This window comes from Mesoplodon bidens (genome assembly GCF_964165515.1).
Source record: "Mesoplodon bidens genome assembly, chromosome: 1".
Lineage (NCBI taxonomy): Eukaryota > Metazoa > Chordata > Mammalia > Artiodactyla > Ziphiidae > Mesoplodon > Mesoplodon bidens.
In genome coordinates this window covers 79012338-79026907 of record NC_138176.1, presented here as the reverse complement: position 1 = coordinate 79026907, position 14570 = coordinate 79012338, and the positions used below count along the sequence as shown (strand labels likewise).

Sequence of the window (14570 nt, the reverse complement as noted above, 5' to 3'; positions counted from 1 at the left end):
AGGGGACTCTTTGCCTTTTTTCAGTTCCTTATTGGTTCCCCTTCTTCTCATTAATTAGTTAATTTGATTCAACAAGTATTTATTGAGCCCCTCTGATGTGCCAGGATAACCACAATCCTTATTCTCACCACACGATTTGGGGAGGGGCAATCCATCCTGGGCTGTGGGCATGTCTGCAAGTGCTTGCTGGATGTTAAGAATGCCAGACCAATCTCTCCTTGCCTGGGCTATCTATCAGGTTTGTATTTGCCTCAACCTTGAGGGATGAGGTCATGTCTTACTCTGGGCCAAGAGTAGCCTTGCTATTAAAGCAGTGGATTCCCCAAGCTCAATGTTCCTTGGCTGCAACAGAAACCCATTAACATCCACCTGGATGGCTCAGTGTCACTCCTTTGGACTAAGAGGACATGAAGAACTGATGGCAACATGATGCTTATGCTGCTTGCTGTGCTCTGAGTAGTAAAGTCCTTTGCCTTTGACCCAAGAGTCTCATGTCTTCTGCCAGCATCCATGAACAGTAACAGGCTAACTTATTAACTCTAAGGAGAGTAAAATAAAATCCCAGACCCTGAAACAATCTTAATTTCCAAGAACTTCATCACCCTTAAACACGCCTCTTGCAGAGTACAATTCCCTAAAAGTCTGTCTAAAATAGGACAAAGGTAAAAATGTCAACTTTATTCATTACAAATTTGTTTTTATACTTTCTACATTCTTCCAAATTTGTAGCCTGCATATTACAAATTCCATGCTTTTCAAAAGTAACAATTCTTAAAAATTAAGATCTGTGGTACTTTTCTTCCAACAATGCAAACTAAGCAAAATTTCCATGGTTTCTGTTATGTGCCAGGGTCTGCAGGGGATATAAGGATGAATGAGACATAGTCCCAGTACTTTTAGGACTCAGGGTTTAATAGAGGCAGCAAACACAAATGTGTATCTCAAATACAAGACTGAGTGTGATCAGATATAGTTGAATTCTAAGCAAAGAATGGGTAAAGGATGGGGGAGAGGAGATTTAGTTCAGTTATTGTTTATTCAGAAGTCCAAACATGAGCCAAACTCTGAAGGACGGAGACACCAACAAGTGGGAAAAATGGGCGAGAGGCAGGGTATAGGAAACAAGGGAAATGGTGTGAAGAGATGCATTGCAGACAGATGGCATGAGATGGGGACACAGCAAGAGCAAAGATGCAGAAGGATCTTGCAGATCATAACAGGAACCAGCAGGTAGTCCAGGGTGCCTGGACACCCTGAGAGATGATGAGTTCAGGCCATTTCTGCTTGAAGTGCCCCTGAAACCTTGTAGAGAAATGGCGCTCTCTACAAGAGGTGGGAAATGTTAGTTAAACTGAGGAGAGAGATTAGAACAGGAGATGAATCTGGGAATCATTCACACAGGGGCAATAATTGAAGCCATTACATGAGATTAAAGGAGGCAAAGGTTGGATATGAAGAAGACATGGACTTCTAGAGAATGCCTCTATCCAGGAGTCAAATAGTGAAACAGTGGCCTGCAGAGAAGCAGCTGGAAATGTGAGAACCAGGAGAGTGTAGAGACATGATACTGTGCAACAAATTCTACAGGCAGCCCCAGGATAACAACTAGGAAGAGGCAACTAGATTGGGTGCCTGGAATGTTCTCATTGATCTTGTAAATAGACATTTCAGAAGAGGACAGACCAGAAGAGTTGATGGATGAGTGTTAAACAAGGAAGTTTAACAGAACTATTCTGAGAAGCACTGCTGTTAAGGGAAGGAAAAAGAATATAGTCTCAAGGGAAATGAATATTTCATAAGAATTATTAGATTTGAACATGTGCATAGGCTAAGGAGAAGATGTCAGAAGGCAAAATTTTTTAAAGAGATGAAAGAAAGGGACTATGAATAATGAGAAAAATCACAAAATAGGTAAAAAGATGTTGGTTTAAGAAGATAGAAGGAGGGCTTCCCTGGTGGCGCAGTGGTTGGGGGTCTGCCTGCCGATGCAGGGGACATGGGTTCGTGCCCCGGTGTGGGAGGATCCCACGTGCCGCGGAGCAGCTGGGCCCGTGAGCCATGGCCGCTGAGCCTGCGCATCCGGAGCCTGTGCTCCGCAGCGGGAGAAGCCACAACAGTGAGAGGCCCGCGTACCGCAAAAAAAAAAAAAAAAAAAAAAGAAGATAGAAGGAGTAGGTTTGGATACAAGGCAGAACATTGTTTTTCTGAGGCAGAATGGAAGGAGAAATGAATGGCTAATGATTTAGAGAAAATCTGAGAGTTCACCATGGATAACCCGGTAACCTAAGTCAAATAGATGGAAATCTGGCAGGAGTGAGTTCAGCTTGAAAAGAGAGATCCTGGATTGAAACAGGTGCTGTGGAGAATTGGAAAGATAATCAATTAAGGATGAATAAAAGAATCGATAAGCATCTTTGAGAACCCAGCTATGGTTCACCTTAATGGATCTCATCAGAGTCAGCTGGGGAACCGTCTCAGCTCTAGCTTAGAGAGCTGAGCCAACCCAGGGAAGTGCATACAATGGAGGTCAAAGAAACAAAACAGAAGTCTAAGGAAGCACAGGGCATTTTACAACACTTCAAATTGGCAAAGTGTTTTATTGCTGCATATCAACTACCCAAATACTCTTTTACAATGTTATTTTCACAAATCTGTAAATTTTACCTGATCCATTTAATGTATTGTGAAAGACATAAATAATATAAATGGGTATTAAGAACTTCAGACAGGTTGTTCTTGAATCCTTTTTAAAACTTCACTGAATTTCCAGTTTGGGGGTTGAGCCTAAACTAATTTATTTAGGGCCCTGTGGTAGACTGTTTTCCATTTTTTCTCTCAACTGTAACTAATGAATTAATTGTGAGGCTTTGTGTAAAGTCTATCCTCCCCACTATAATATACATTCCAACTGGGCAGGGAACGTGCCTGTTTTGTTCTGTTCGATATCCTGGAATATTCAACACCTGGAATAATTCCTAGCACATAAGAGGTATTCAGAAATATTTGTTGTTGACATGTGGTTGCCAAGGGGGAGGGATGGAGTGGGAGTTTGTGGGTTAGCAGATGCAACCTATTATGTATAGAATAGATAGAAAAGAAGGTCCTACTATCTAAACCATGACCTTCATAATTTTCATACATGTACTGACCACAATCATTTCTTCCACTACTAAGCTATATAATAATAAAAGATGAACAATCAAAGAAAAAAAGAAAACAAGGCCCTACTGTATAGCACAGGGAACTATATTCAATATCCTGTGATAAACCATAATGGAAAAGAATATATTAAAAGAAGAAGGTATATATATGTATAACTGAATCACTTTGCTGTACATCGGAACACAACATTTACACATTGTAAGTCAACTATACTTCAATAAAAAAAATTTGTGGTTGTTAAATATTTATAAAAGAAGATACCGGATAAGTCTGGGCAACCTCTCTTAGTCAATTTGTCGTATGCATCGCTTACTGCATGTTTGATAAGTTCGAAATGTTTCTTTTTATTTCAGGAATATCTATAATGTTCAAAGAAGATAATGCCTTTTATTGTCTCTATAAACTATTACATTCTCTGCCTACACTGTTGAAATGACAAGAAACAACATGCTTACTTTTAATTCACCCTCCAATCTCCTCCTTGCAAACTGATGTAAAATTTTCAGAGTATCTTAGTGTCGATCCTCACCAATCTTAACAGAAATTTCCACAAATTTATTACCGTATTGCATTATAAGATCATCATCAGATTTTCTGAAAATTCTGTGACAATGTTATGTCATAGTCTCTAGCTCAGAAAATGAGTTAGTTAATTAGGATGTCTGCCCGAACAAATGTTTTCGTCATTCACATCATGATCTTAACTGTCTTTCAGCAATTGAAGAGCCTGTAAATTTATTCTTTCTAACGCCTCACTGCCGCCCTCTTCTGGTGGCACATAACAGCACAGGCACATGAGAGAACTTTTAACTAGATGCATATTTTTACTTAATAAAAACAAATAATGGCACTCCACAGAACAAAAAAGATACTAATAAATTACAAGACTAAGTAATGATGTGAGAAAATGGAAAACTTTTTTGAAACATTAAAATAGTGACATATTTACCTAACCAATGATCTTCTTTTAACTCCATTTCAGTAAAAATCCATTAATCTTTTTGAATTTCATTATAGAAAAAAAATTAATTCATTGTTTTATCTCTATGATGTTTTAATATAACAACAATAAAAATTACACTTGTACTATGGAGAAAGAGTTTTCTAACCAAATTAACAGTGTAAATAGCACTGCAGGGCATGTTTAAACTGCTTGAGAGAAAAAAATCTATTAAACAATATTTTAGAATGACTAAATATATGAAAGAAATACTGATAATTCAAAAGAGTATTATCTATTTATGAAATACTCCATAGGTCCTTCACTTTCAAATAATGCAGTGGTTCTGAACATACATATCACCTGAATCCTCTGTTCACACTATTCTCTTGACTCCTACCTTATTCTCACTACACATCCTACAGTCGATGAGGTCTGCCAACTTCTCATAAATGTGGTCTCCACGCTCTCTGTCTCTCCGGTTGCTCCCTGTACTGGGTCCTCTCCAGTTCAGACCGTTAGCCTCTATACTGGTTTTCCTGCTACCTGTCTCTTCCCCCATTTCCACATTCTACTCTTCACGGACTGCCAGACAGCTTCTTAACAACAGAACTGTGTCACTTCTCTACTTAAAAATGTCTGTTGGCTTGTTGTTGCCTATAGGATGAAGTCCAAGCCTCTGATCTTGGCATGGAGAGTCCAATCTGCCATGCTCAGCAATACATACAGTGCAGCATAGCTTCTGCCATTGAGCACCTGCCCTTAGTATCCTGGAAGAACAGCCCCCAGCACTTTGTTTTTGACTCTGTGGCAGAGCTTGGTCCGAGGCTCTGTCATACATCAGTTACTTAACTGTCTCCCAAAAGACTGTGGCTCCTGAGACTGGCCAGTGTCTCACTGGTTCTCTTTTGAATCTCCAGCACACAACTGGAGCTAGCTGTGTAACTAACACACAGGAGAAGCTCAGTGCAGGTTTATGAACAGATAAGTGAATGAATGAATGAATGAATGAATGAATGCTGCTCTCCCCATCTTTAATGAAATCCTCCGTTTTCGAGTCTTAGATTATAATGCCATCCCTCTAAAGCCTTTCTTGACTCTTATCTAGCGGAATTAATTGCTATCCCAGTTTTTTGTTCATGTTGCAGTTAGCTGTATATACTCCTGTCTCCTGTGCTAGGTCATAATCGCTGAAAGGCAACCTGGGAGAGTGAAAAGGGCATGAGCTGTGGACACAGACAGCCCTGAGCTTGTATTCTAGTTCTGCCACTCATTCTCTGTGTCACCTTCAACAGGTAGCTCAGCTTTTCTTTTTTTTTTTTAATGTTTAATTTTTTTTATTGAAGTAGTACAGTTGATTTACAATGTTGTACCAATCTCTGCTGTACAGCAAAGTGACTCAGTTATACACATACAGACATTCTTTTTTTAATATTCTTTTTGTTATGGTTTATCACAGGATATTGAATACAGTTAGTTCCCTGTGCTATATAGTAGGACCTTGCTGTTAAATTATTTTATTTTTTTTTGGCCCCACCGTGCAGCTTGTGGGGGATCTTATCCCCTGACCAGGGATCAAACCCACACCCTCAGCAGTGAAAGCATGGAGTCCTAACCACTGGACCGTCAGGCAATTCCCAAATTATTTTATTTTTTTGGTCAGCTTTTATGAAATGAACATTATTTTCCTCATCTCTAAATGGGGCTAACACTGCTTCCCCATAGGTTTAATGCAAAGATTAAAAAAGAAAGTGAGGGAATTCCCTGGCAGTCCAGTGGTTAAGGCTCCATGCTTTCACTGCAGGGGGCACAGGTTCCATCCCTGGGTGGGGAACTAAGATCTCACATGGCTCATGACACATACTAGACTTTCAGGAAATTTTAGTATTTATTGCCTTTCCCTGAGGGTGAAGACCATATCTAATGCATATCTAGGTTTCCAGGGCTTCAAAAACTACAGAGATTCAGTAATGTTTGCTGAGTAAATAAATGAATTCCAGAGTTGTATTTGGTCAAAAGTAATATAAGTATCTATTTTAACAGTCTTTTAAACTAATACAATTGGTTGTCATTCCTTCCTACTCACAGTATAAATATTGCATCCTAATACTCTGAACATGTCTCAAATCAAATTTTTTCTCACTTTTATGATTACAGTATTGAAAAGTATACAGATGTCACATAATTTGAGGTATAAATGTTTTCTAATCTTTCAGTTATACTTCCATTTTATATTCTCCTTTATGTAGTCACTGTACAGTATGTTCATGAAGTGTTTCAATAAAAAGAACTAATGTTTATTTTTTAATGGGATAACTATATTATAATGTTAAGAAAAAGCAGAATATAAAATAGTTCATGCAGTATGATAGCAATTATATTTTAAAAAGTCACTGAGGACCAATGATGTTTTTTCCAGAAACAACAAAAATCCACCCTAAAATTCATATAAAATCTCAAGGGACCCTAAATAACCAAAACAATCTTTAAAAAGAAGAATAAAGTTGGAGGTATCCCACTTTTAGATAAATTGGACTACATCAAAATTTAAAAAACTTCTGTGCATCAAAGGACATAATGAAGAAAGTAAAAAGGAAACCCATGGAATGGGGAAAATATTTGCAAATCATATAGCTGATAAGGAGTTAATATCCAGAATATATAAAGAATTCCTACCACCAAACAACAAAAACACAAAAAACCCAACTAAAAAGCAGTCAAAGGACTTGAACGTTTCTCCAAAGAAGATATACAAATGGCCAATAAGCATATGAAAAGAAGCTCAACATTACTAACCATTAAGGAAATGACAAAATCACAGTGAGATACCACCTTACACCCACTAGGATGGCTACTATGCAAAAAAAAATAGGAACAGGAAAAGTTTTGGCCATGATGTGGAGAAGTTGGAACCCCAGCACACTGTTGGTGGGAATATAAAATGGTGTAGCTGCTATGGAAAACAGTATGGTGGTTCCTCAAAAAATTAAAAATAGAGGGCTTCCCTGGTGGCGCAGTGGTTGAGAGTCCGCCTGCCGATGCAGGGGCCACGGGTTCGTGCCCCGGTCCGGGAAGATCCCACATGCCATGGAGCGGCTGGGCCCGTGAGCCATGGCCGCTGAGCCTGCGCATCCAGAGCCTGTGCTCCGCAACGGGAGAGGCCACAGCAGTGAGAGGCCCGCGTACCGAAAAAAAAAAAAAAATTAAAAATAGAATAATCATATGATCCAGCAATTCCACTTCCGAGTACATACTCAAAATAATTGAAAGCAGGGGCTTGAAGAGGTATCTGTACAGCATATTCATAACAGCACTATTCACAATAGCCAAAAAAAGATGGAAGCAACCTACGTGTCCATTAACAGATAAATGGATAAGCAGAATGTGGTATATACGTACAATGGAATGTTATTCAGCCTTAAAAGGGAAATTCTGACAACTGCTTAAACATGGATGAACTTTGAGGACATTGTACTAAGTGAAATAAGCAAGTCACAAAAGGACAAATATTGCATGATTCTACTCACATGAGGTCGCTAGAGTTGTCAAATTCAGAGACAGAGAGTAGAATGGCGGTTGCCAGGGGCGGGTAGAGGGGAGAATGAAAAGTGTTTGTTTAATGGTACAGCGTTTCAGCTTTGCAAGATGCAAATAATTCTGTGGATGGATGGGAGTGATGGTAGCGCAACAACGTGAATGTAAGTTAATACCACTAAATGTGTACACGTAAAAATAGTTACAAAATTAAACTTTATGTGCATTTTACCACAATTTAAGAAAATAATTTTAAAATAATCAGAAGGAAATACACCAGAATATTGAGTCTTTGCCTCTAAGTAATATTTTTTGATTATTTTCCTCTTCTTTTCGTATTTTCTATGACTACATAGAGCTATATCATTAGGAAAAAAGAATTTAATTCAAAAGTTTCACATGAAAACTTACCCAAAATCTGTGTTTATTAGATTTCAATCCACTTCTGATTTAGAACTTCCTAGTTAAGAAAAAAAAAGTTAAACTCAGAGGCCTCTCTTATAATAAAAGTGTAAACACAGTAGGAAATAATCTCTACTCTTTATTTCCTGCATTATGTCATAGGCATTGTTGCATGCTTGCTGTCTGAAACATCTGGGTAAGATAACAAAGGAAACTCATGTTCCTGTGTCCCCAGCGAGAGTGGAGAAGTTACAGCTGGTCATCGCTGTTCCTCACTTTAGATACACAAGGAGGAGGAATATCACATCAAGGAAGACCAGATCCTGTCCAGAGTGCTTGACAGGGTACAAATCTCTTTTGGTCTCCCCCTTACCCCATCCCCTTAAATAGAGGAGGAGGTTTCAAATCTCTCCTTAGACTTTTGAAGCAGTTCAACCATAAAGGAGAGAAACCTCACTATTGCAGGTCTAAACTGTCAGGGGTGGTACTATCTGATAATTTTGTTATGCAGGAAATAGAGAGCCTTTGCAGAAAAAACCCTACTGGATATCCTGTCTCCTGAAGTTCTTAACTTTCATTCACTGACTTAAAAAAAAAATCTATTTATTACTTTTGGGGCTTGCCAGAGAGAGGGAATTCCCCTGGTTATTTATACAAAAATTTTGCTAAAAGGGTTTGCAATAATAATCACTACTTTTTCATATGTTAACAATGGCAACACAGGACTTCCCTGGTGGTCTAGTGGTTAAGACTCTGCACTTCCACTGAAGGGGGCAAGGGTTAGATCCCTGGTTGGGGAGCTAAGATCCCACATGCCTGCTGAGCAGAGCGGCGGGGGGCGGGGGGAAAGGCAATACATTACATTTCATAACGCTTTACATTTTTCAGTCACCTTGAAAAATCTCTCAAGGGGCAGCTTAGGTACCTAGCGCCCCAGAACCACCAGTTCTGGATAAGCAGCCTCCTGTGCTTTATTGCCACTTTGGACCTTGCTTTTTCCTTCCTTGTTTAAGCTGCGCAGCCCTCCTTCCCACAGCTTTGAATTTCATGTCATCACCCACTGCCCCTCATTGTTGCTGTCAACTGCCAACTCCCAGGGCATTTAATTCCTGGATCATTACTATTCTCTCCAAACCACCCCTACTCTTGGAGAATTCAACTATATAGTGATGAGGGGTTCTCAGTTCCTTGAAATCGTTTCTTCAAAGATCTTGTCCTTAACCCAACTTTAGGTATTCGTTCCCAAGGTCATACAGCCTACACTTTGTTATGACCAAATTTATTCTTCCATACCTTCAGAGAGTATTCCACTCTCTGTCCACTACCACACATCTTGTCCCTTTTGAGACTCCCAAGTCCAACAATCCTAACATTCCACTGGGACTTCTAACCCACTGATCCTATCACCTTTCCATGGACCCTCACCCCCTTTGAGGTCCTGTCTCTTCTTTTTAACCAGCTTAATTTCCATGGTCAATCATGATAATCACCATCCACATACACCTTTGACTCCCTTGTTTTTAACATTTGCATGTCAAAATCACAACTTTAGTTAAATCCAACTTTTACACAGCTGAGCAATGATGGAAAAAAAATAACTGTGCCACCTGTTCTCACTTTAAATTTCTGACTCTGAACCTGTTGGGAAAACTAATGAAGTAGTCTTATTCAGGCTTCAGAGGCAGAAGCAGGCCTCTGCCAGACCTGTGACCCTGCCTGGACTGCGCTGCCCTTGCTTGCACACCTAACAACTGCTGCTAGCAAGTCAAGTGGTGCTTATCATAAGAAAGGGAGGGGGTCTTGGAATTTCTTGAGCCCTGGGGACCTGGCCAGTCCCCCAGGGTCTGGAAAATCCTGTGACTCACATGGTGAAATCAACAGCATTTTAAAAAGTGAATCCAGAGCTGCATTTTTGCACGCAAACTGATGATATCAATTTGCGGCCTGGAATTATAAGTGGAAGCCCCCAGAACTCCAATCTGAAGTCTCACCTGTAGGGTGGATGCATGGCCCGGGACCTTTCCCAATTGGGGATCCAGATTGCTGTCACTTGAGACTTCGCAGCTGCTATTTGGATATGGAAGTAGGTGTCAGCCCAATTCGGTGATGTATACCCTGTTACATTTCCCTAATATTCTTGTTTCTTTCCTTCTAATGATTGTATATTGAAATTGAGTTGAATCACCTTTCATTAAAGAATTGATTAAAGCTATTTATGTGAAACAAGTGGTTATTTTGCCAGTGAATCCAAGGAACCTTAAAACCGAAAGCAGGCTTTCAGCAAAACAGAACTTCAGCAACTCATGTTGCAATCACACTGCACTTCTTGGGTCCATTCACCTTCCAATCTCTTAGTTGCCTATTTCACACTTTCTCTCCCTCCTCTACCCTCATTCTCAGCAATCAGAAGAGGATTTCCACAGTCTCCCACCCCCCTCTACCAATCTAACAGCAGCTGCACCCCACACCCTGCCTTCCCATCTGCTGTCAGAGATGAATCACCCATTCTCTTTTTTTTTCTTTGTGTGTGTGTTTAAAAGAAAATCAACAAATGTTTATTGAGATGTCATAAAGTACAAAATAGATTTTTAAATGCTTGAGATAAAAATCACGGAATTGTTTATGTCAGTAAAAATATTAACTTTAATATGCTGTCTTTTGTGTACGGAAATGATGGTCTTGATTTACTATCAGTAGGACATTCCCTTTGATTTGTTTACTTAACTAGTGATTAAAAAACTCTTACCTCCTGAAGCAATTAAATGGATAGTGTTGGTCTCACTAACATGTTTGGACCATCTGATTCACATGGAGGTAGATAAATCTGAGAAACGTGAAACTAATAAAAACAGATAATTGCAAAATTACAAAGCACACTGGATGAAACAGGGCTAAAATCACTTGCCTATACTGCTTTGTGAGAGTGTACATTGTAACAACTCTTTTTAATTAATTTTTTTTAACAGTAGGTCATTGTTGGTTATCTGTTTTATTTTATTTTTTAAACTTTATTTTATTTATTTTTTATACAGCAAGTTCTTATTAGTTATCTATTTTATATATATTAGTGATATATATGTCAGTTCATATATCCCAGTTCATCCCACCACCACCCCTGCAGCCACTTTCCCCCCTTGGTGTCCATATGCTTGTTCTCTACATCTGTGTCTCTATTTCTGCCTTGCAAACTGGTTCATCTGTACCATTTTTCTAGATTCCACATATATGCATTAATATACGATACTTGTTTTTCTCTTTCTGACTTACTTCACTCTATATGACAGTCTCTAGGTCCATCCACGTCTCTACAGATGACCCAATTTCATTCCTTTTTATGGCTGAGTAATATTCCATTGTATATATGTACCACATCTTCCTTATCCATTTACCTGTCGATGGGCATTTAGGTTGCTTCCATGACCTGGCTATTGTAAATAGTGCTGCAGTGAACATTGGGGAAGAATCAATATTGTGAAATTGACTATACTACCCAAAGCCATCTACAGATTCAATGCAATCCCTATCAAATTACCAATGGCATTTTTTACAGAACTAGAACAAAAAAATCTTAAAATCTGTATGGAGATACAAAAGACCCCGAATAGCCAAAGCAATCTTGAGGGAGCTGAAGGAATCAGACTCCCTGACTTCAGACTACAAAGCTACAGTAATCAAGACAATATGGTACTGGCACAAAAAGAGAAATATAGATCAATGGAACAGGATAGAAAGCCCAGAGATAAAGCCACACATCTATGGTCAACTAATCTATGACAAAGGAGGCAAGGATATATAGTGGAGAAAAGACAGTCTCTTCAATAAGTGGTGCTGGGAAAAGCAGACAGCTACATATAAAAGAATGAAATTAGAAAACTCCCTAACATCATACACAAAAATAAACTCAAAATTAATTAAAGACCTAAATGTAAGACTGGACACTATAAAACTCTTAGAGGAAAACATAGGAAGAACACTCTGACATAAATCAGAGCAAGATCTTTTTTGACCCACCTCCTAGAGTAATGGAAATAATAATTAAAAAACCAAACAAATGGGACCTAATGAAACTTAAAAGCTTTTGCACAGCAAAGGAAACCATAAACAAGATGAAAAGACAACCCTCAGAATGGGAGAAAATATTTGCAAATGAATCAACGGACAAAGGATTAATCTCCAAAATATATAAACAGCTCAGGCAGCTCAATATTAAAAAAACAAACAACCCAATCCAAAAATGGGCAGAACACCTCAATAGATGTCTTTCCAAAGAAGACATACAGATGGCCAAGAGGCACATGAAAAGCTGCTCAACATCACTAATTATTAGAGAAATGCAAATCAAAACTACAATGAGGTATCACCTCACACCAGTTAGAATGGGCATCATCAGAAAATCTACAAACAACAAATGCTGGAGAGGGTGTGGAGAAAAGGGAACCCTCTTGCACTGTTGGTGGGAATGTAAATTGATACAGCCACTATGGAGAACAGTATGGAGGTTCCTTAAAAAACTAAAAATAGAACTACCATACGACCCAGCAATCCCACTACTGGGCATGTACCCAGAGAAAACCATAATCCATTCTCTTATCTGAAACCAATCATTCCATTCACACAATAATTCTATCCCTCTCTCTACTCAAGCACATTGATGCACGTTTTCCCTCTCCTTTCTCTGCCTCTTACATCACCAAGTTTTTGCTCTCCACTGGCTCATTCTTATCAATTTACAAACAAGCCATTATTTCTTTCACCTTAGGAGAAAAGTCTCCTGACTTCACTTTCATCAGTAACTATTGCTCTTTGCAGCAAAAATTCCTTGAAAGAATTGTTCCTACTTGAGCTTTCAACCTGTCTTTTCCCATTCTCTTTTAAATGTGCTCCAATCAGACTATTGTTCCATCACTCCACTGAAGCTGCCCTGGTCAAAGTCACTGATAAACTCCACATACCTAAATCCAATGGTCAGTTCTCACTCCTCATCTTAGTTGACCTACCAACAGCATGTGACACAGTCCCTTCCTCCTCTACTGCCCTCCGGGATACCACACTCTCTTGGTTTTCCTACCTCACTGATCACTCCTCAGACTCTTCAGTTGGTTCCCTCTCCTCTCCTAGACCCCATCATATTGGAATGTGCAAAGGCTCAGTCTGTGGCCCTCCTCCTTTCTCAATCTAAATCCACTCCTTGGTGATTTCATTCAGTTCATGGTTTTAAATACCACGTATTGGTTGACAGTCATCTGATTTCTATCTCCAGTTCAAACTTCTCTCTTGAACTTTTCAGAAACATATTTTCAACTGTTTATTTGATATGTGCACTTGGATATCCAATAAGCATCACACTTTCAAGATGTCCACATTGAACTCCTGATCTGCCTCAGCTAATGCCTACACCCTTCCAGGAGAGTGAAATGAAAGATCAGCTCTTAGAAGAGCTGTGCATTCAGAAGACGCTGAGTGGGAGCAGATGGGGTGACTGGAAGGGATACATATTTTCGGAAAAATTTGGCCAGGGGAACTCCTTGGTTCCCTCATGTTCACTCAGCCTTTCACTTTGTATGTGTGCAGCTTTCAATCTAAAAAGCTTCTCCTCTGACAACTGTGACTTGGGGGAATTACGGTGTTGAGATGCTGTGGAACTTCTGAAATCTGTTGCATAGTAAGTAATGCTTTTCTCTTCTTCCACTCTGACTTCCTTTTTCACACACAGTGGCTACTAGCTTGCAGGTGAGAGGTATTACCAGCCTACTGGATGCTTCCCAGTAGCCTTGATCAAGAAGTATTTAAATTATAAAAGTCTTGAAGGTTGTGCCACAGTAATCTCTGATATATTATTTAAGAATTTAGATTTTTGAAACAGTTTATTATTATGAGAGCAAAAAGTGTTATTGTAGAAAATCTGGAGAAAAAAATATGGTAAAAATGAAAATAAGAATTACCTATGGTCTCACTAATAAATAAGCGCTATAAATATTTTGATATCATTGTTTCTGTGCATGGTTATAATACTTATAATGAAGTTTTAAAAAGTGTAAGTTTTCAAAATTTGAGTATTCTTTGACTATAATTAGGCAGTCTGATTTTTCCCTCTCAATTACGTTGCCTACATATATTCAGAAGTGATTTAACAAAACATGGTGACACTGTACATATTTTGGTGGCACTTCCTTTTACTATGTCCTATGGTTAACTTAGGGATGGTTACTGCATGTGTTATCTTCTGTTTTTCTTTCAGCCTTACTTTGCAACTAGACATCCTTACCACTCTGCCTGTCCCCTACATCCCACCTATCACAGATGACTAATCCCAATCCTCATCAGTGAGTGTTAACCTTTATCAAAGTTTTCCTAAGAAAAGATCTCTCCTATCGTGTATAGGGCAGGCATAGTGCCCTTAATAGCAGGATGCAGGCGCCTGGAGTAAGGCCAGAACCTCCTTTGGAGTTATCTGTTCAAGTCAGGAAGGCACCTGAAGGACAAACACAGCTGCAGGTACTGGGGAAAGTCTGGTCTGGCAGGTATGTCATCT

At 39.1% G+C, this 14570-nt stretch overlaps 1 protein-coding gene across 7 annotated transcripts in view; it reads right to left on the bottom strand.

Annotated features, from left to right (window-relative positions):
- Window positions 1-14570, bottom strand: part of ALPK1 (alpha kinase 1) — a 134428-nt gene that overhangs the window by 101119 nt on the left and 18739 nt on the right. For 2 of the 7 annotated variants that reach the window (XM_081244191.1, XM_081244195.1), the window contains exons 2-3: window positions 10030-10105; window positions 8048-8096 (exon numbers count right to left, since the gene is read on the bottom strand). The exons of 3 other annotated variants lie outside the window; for them this stretch is intronic. The gene's annotated coding sequence lies outside the window, so the exon portion shown is untranslated. The remainder of the gene's footprint in view (window positions 1-8047; window positions 8097-10029; window positions 10106-14570) is intronic. 2 more of the 7 variants (XM_081244187.1, XM_081244193.1) reach the window with 1 other exon arrangement.